Source organism: Panthera pardus, unplaced genomic scaffold (genome assembly GCF_024362965.1).
Source record: "Panthera pardus isolate Hobbes unplaced genomic scaffold, ASM2436296v1 HiC_scaffold_24, whole genome shotgun sequence".
In the NCBI taxonomy this organism is placed as follows: domain Eukaryota; kingdom Metazoa; phylum Chordata; class Mammalia; order Carnivora; family Felidae; genus Panthera; species Panthera pardus.
In genome coordinates, this window is record NW_026526810.1 from 116,286,968 (window position 1) to 116,292,967 (window position 6,000).

Sequence of the window (6,000 nt, forward strand, 5' to 3'; positions counted from 1 at the left end):
TAATGAGGTCTCTCTCTCTTTTCTCCTTCTCTCCTCCCCCACCCCTCACCTCCCTCTTCTTCTCCCTCTTCATTCCAAAAATAGTGTCTGATGTTAACAAATAAGCTCAGAGTTTATATACCCCCCACCCCCCACACATCCTACACTTCTTTTATAAAAAAAAAGAAAAAAAAATTTAAAAAGAAAAAAAATTAGGTGTTTATACTTTTAGAGCAATAAATTGTAATATGCTTTAGCTATTATACTAGTATTCTGTGCTGGTCTTTATGCACCTTTTCTTTTTTTCTTTAAAATTAAATTGAAATTGAAAACCTTGTTAAACACTGATATTATAAACATCACTTCTATGGGGTGCCTGGGTGGCTCAGTAGGTTAAGCGGCTGACTTCAGCTCAGGTCATGATCTCGTGGTCCATGAGTTCGAGCCCCGCGTTGGACTCTGTGCTGACAGCTCAGAGCCTGGAGCCTGTTTCAGATTATGTGTTGCCCTCTTTCTGACCCTCCCCTGTTCATGCTCTGTCTCTCCCTGTCTCAAAAATAAATAAAACGTTAAAAAAATAAACATCACTTCTCTAAAATATGTTGTAAAAACATAAGTCACATGTTTGTGTAGTTGGACAGAACTTTTTTGACTTCCTCACTTGGCAGGTGACAAGCTGCAATTTGATAACATATACATGCACTAGAGCAATATGTGTTTTGTTTTGATGAATTCTAATTTTTCCACCTTTATTGAGACACAATTAACAGATAGCATTGTATAAGTTTAAGGTGTGCAAGGTACTGATTTTAATATATATATATATATATATATATATATATATATATATACACACACACAAAATGATTACTAGAATAAGGTTAGTTAACAGATCTATCACCCCATATATTCACTTTAATTTTTTTGTGTGGTGAGAACACTTAATATTTTCTTTCTTAGCAACTTTCAAGTTATAATACAGTATTATTAACTATAGTCGACATGCTGTACATTAGATCCCCAGAACACATTCATCACATCAGTGTAAGTTTTTATTGTTAGACCAATATCTTCCCATTTCTGCCATCACCCCACCACTGGCAACCATCTATCTACTGTCTGTTTGAGTTGGAGTTTTTAGATTCCACATATGTGTGATCATACAATATTTGTCTTTTCTTGTCTGATTTATTTCCCTTTATGTAATGCTCTCAAAGTTATTGAAATGTCTGATTGAGGTGATAGCAGAAGACAGGTCCATGATTAAAGCATCTAGAATGATGAAGTCCTGAGGATTTATAAGATGGTGGCAGAGTAGGAGGACCCTAGGCTCCTCTCATCCCACTAGCACAGCTAGATAACTGTCAAATTATCCTAATACCCCCAAAATTGACCTGAAGACGTAAAACAAACTCCACAACTAAAGGGAGAGAAGAGGCCACATCGAAGAAGTCTGTATTCTAAATATAATCTACTAGTAGTTTTTATCCATTGTTAGCCACAATAAAACCAGCTCTCCATCTTTCCTGCTTGCTAGAAAAAATGGATTAGAAAGTGATTCTTCTGTTAATTTTACCAGAAGCTAAACTGTGAACTGTGCAGTATGCTACACAGATTTCTGGACTTTTGATTGTGTCTATGTAACTGTACTAGGGATGATATTTTGCAAATATTAAATCAATGCATTTCATCATGTTCCTTTAAAAAAAAAACACACACACGGGGCGCCTGGGTGGCTCAGTCGGTTAAGCGTCCGACTTCAGCTCAGGTCACCATCTCGCGGTCCGCGAGTTCGAGCCCCGCATAGGGCTCTGGGTTGATGGCTCAGAGCCTGGAGCCTGCTTCCGATTCTGTGTCTCCCTCTCTCTCTGCCCCTCCCCCGTTCATGCTCTGTCTCTCTCTGTCTCAAAAATAAATAAACGTTAAAATAAATAAATAAATAAATAAATAAATAAATAAATAAATAAATAAAATAAAAAAAAACCACACACGATAATAAAGTCCTAGTCCTTTTCCCTTGCCCCTCTTTCCTGATGTTTTGATTTTCTGATGATTACTGATATTGAGCATTTTGTCATGTACTTGTTGGCCACTTGTCTGTATTTGAAAAAATGTCTATTCAAGTCCTTTGACTATCTTTCACGTTAAATTCTTTACATTAACCATTTTTACATTCTGATTATTTATTTTCTTGCTATTAACTTAAAGGAGTTCCTTATTGATTTTTAGTCATTAACCCCTTAATAGATATATAGTTTACAATTATTTTCTCCCAATCTGTAGGTTGACTTTTCATTTTTTTTTAATTGTTCCTTTTGTTGCTGTGCAGACAGGTTTTTAGTTGGATGTAGTTCCACTTGTTGATTGTTGCTTTTGTTGTTTGTGCTTTTTGGTGTCATATTCAGAAAAGCATTGTCAAAACAACGGTCAAGGAGTCTTCCTCCTATGTTTTATTCTAGGAGGTTTATGGCTTCAGGTTTTACATTTAAATCTTTATTTCAAGTTAATTTTTGTAAGTGGTGTAAGATAGGGGTCCAATTTCACTCTTCTGCATATGAATATCCATTATCCAAGCACCATTTACTGAAGAGACTATCTTTTCCCCATCAATTTTTTTTTGGTTCTTTTGTCAAATACTAGCTGAACCTATCTGTGTGGGAGTATTTAAAGTGTCTCTATTTTATTCTGTTGGCCTGTGTGTCTGTTTTTCTGTCAGTACCATGTTGTTTTGATTACTATAACTTGGTAAATTAGTTTTAAATGAGGAAGTATAAAACTTTCACTTTGTTCTTTTTCAAGATCACTTGAGAATCTTTTGTGATCCCATATGAAGTTTAAGATTGTTTTTGACATTTCTATGAAAAATGACTTTTAATTTTCATAGGGATTTAATTGAATCTATAAATGGCTTTAGCATATGGACATTTTAACAATATTAAGTTCTTCTGACACATGAACAAGGCATATCTTTCCATTTATCTGTATCTTCAACTTCTTTCATCAATATCTTATGGTTTTTGGTGTAAGAATCTTCCATCTCCTTGGTTACATTTATTCCTAAGTATTTTATTCTTTTCAAGGCTATTATAAATGGGATTGTTTTCTTTATTTCTTTTATGAATAGTTTACTTCTAATATATAGAAGTGGAACTGATTTTTGTATGTTGATTTTGTATCCTGAATCATTATTCATTTATTATTTCTAACAATTTTTTGATGGAATGTTTAGAGTTTTCTATATGTAAGATCATGTCATCTGCAAACAGAGATAGTTTTACTGCAAATATCATATGACTTAACTCATATGAAGAATTTAAGATACTAAACAGATGAACATAAAGGAAGGGAAGCAAAAATAATATAAAAACAGAGGGGACAAAACATGAGACTCTTAAATATACAGAACAAACAGAGGGTTGCTGGAGGGGTTGTGGGAGAGAGGATGGGCTAAATGGGTAAGGGGCATTAAGGAATCTACTCCTGAAATAATTTTTGCACTATATACTAATAACTTGGATGTAAATTAAACAATTAATTAATTAATTAAAAAAATCAGTAGTTTCTTAGCATGGCTAGTACTGTGGCTAGTACATACTAAGTACTCAATAAAATTTGTAGCATGCACAAATAAATGAATGAACATGCCATGTTCTCTTTCATCTCTGTACCTTTGACAGTGTGGTTTCCTCTGCCTAGAATGCTCCACTCATACTTGGACACCTCATTTGATTCTTCTTGGTGCCATCATCTCTCTTTGGCCTCTTCTGAAGACCTCAGGCAACCTAGATGCTCCTTTCGCTAAAGATCCTTATATATCTCATTCATACTTCATTTTTAGAAGTTAGGTACAAACACAAGTACCATAACATGTCTTCATATACAATAGTTAATTGCTTGCGGTCCAGAACCATGTCTCTTTCAGTTCTCTCCCTAGCACCCAGCATAGGGGCTAGTTCACAGTATTTGGTCAGTGAATATAAATTGGTAAATGAGAAAAAAAAATGATTGAAATAAGTTACCCCTAAAAAATGAGTTTGCATCCAAAGCTTACCAGGATTTAGCACAAAATTTCCTCTCTTGTATATCTCCCATTTCTCCATATGTCAGCTAAGATGCAGCCAACTTGTTACTCTTGGATTTGTCTTTTAGTTTCTCATCATTAGGCCTTTTACCTACTCTTGCCTATAAACAAATGTCCCTTCTACTACTACTAACCACTCAGACTTCAGAACCTCTGAAATGCAAACTCCCTTCCCTACTTTTACCACTCTCTTTACGGTCCTAACTCACCAAACATGCCCTCATTCGTAGCGTATTTCCCATCTCCTTATCTGAAATTATTTAATTTTCCCTTGAAGCTCTGTCACATTTTTCTAATAAGGTCATTATAAATCTTCTGTTTTATTACAGTTTAAGTTCTTATCACATCTGCCACAGTAGATTCCAAGCACCCTGAAAGGAGGAAGTGTGCCTTGCAAAAGGCATTGCAAAGAGGAAGTACATAATATTTATTCACATTGAATTTGTTCATTAGCTTCTTGTTAAATTCAGGTAGACCATTTGGACAAGTAGCAATTCTCGTTCTCTTTCTTCCTCTCTCTCTCTCACGCAGGCATGTGCGTTGTAGGAATGCAGGTCAAAAAAGGAGGGAAAATAATTATTTTTGATAGATTTTGGAGAATATAATTTCTATTTTCCTCTCTGACAAAATTGTCATGTTCATACTGTAGCTGACCCAGCAGCAGTCACCAAAGCATGTCATCCTGGCATTTCAAATACCAGAGATAAAGAGAAGATTCTGAAAAACCAGGTCACACACAGAGGACAGAGAACCAAAATGGCACTGATTTACTCAACAGCAACATAGGAAGCTAGAAGGCCATGGAGGAGAATTCTTAAGGAAAAGGATTTTCTACCTAGGTTTCCATGCCCTAATAAAACCATCTATAATTTGGATACAAACTTTTCCAGGTATGCAAAATCTCAAAGATTACACACCATGCATCCTTTTGCAGGAAGCTACTGGCGAATGTGCTTTACTTGACAAAGGAATAAAGTAAGTAGGAAAAAGATACGGAACCCAGAAAAATGGAAAATCTACCACAGAAAAGAATGAATGAGAAAAATAGCAAGTTGATAACAAAGGATGATAGCTGTGAAGGTGGCTGAAAAGGCAGTTAGCTCAGGTTGGAGCAAGAAAACAGAGAACACTGGAAGGAATATCCCCAAGATTTACAAAAGAAAACTACTAGATTATTGTACAGAATTGGCAATTGGACAGAGCTGGAAAATCACCTTTAAAGGCTATTAAAGGAACTGAGAAGATTTAGCTATGTCCAAATGAACCTAAGTAAATGGAAAAGATTAAAGGTTATTATTAATTCTAGAAAAAGCTAAACATTATACAAAAAGAATTTATATGGACAACTAAAAGTAATCATACACTACTCAACAGAGAATATTTATGTAGTCATAATCATGAAAATGCCAAATCATATTTAATAAAGTGTATTACTACATTGAAAGAGTGAAGAAGAGTAAGAGTGTGTATAAGAGAGAAAAAAATCCTAAAGTTGCACATTAGGAAGTCAGTGAATAATGTTTTAAATCCATGAATCGAAAGATACCTGCATACTGTATGTAGAAATGCAGACGCAAATACCAGATAAAGTAGCTCAGAGTAGAAGTGGCTGCCTTTGGCAACCAGGATGAGCGTGGAAGGAAGGATAAGTGGGAGCAGGGGCTGTTGTTATTGGTTATGTAGCAATTATTTGTCCTATTGAGCTATACGTATATATTGCTTTGATACAAACAAAATCAGTTATAAAAATAAACATGTTCTTGGACCCAGTAAACCTATGGAAAATGCACATCAAATTTGACATTATATATAAGGTGGCTCATCACAGTATTTTTCTGCTATCAAAGGGGAACAAATGAATTTTCATTTTGTAGAAACTTACAGTTACATTAATGTAATAGTATTAAATATTTGGATTGTTACTAAAAGGTCTACGAAGG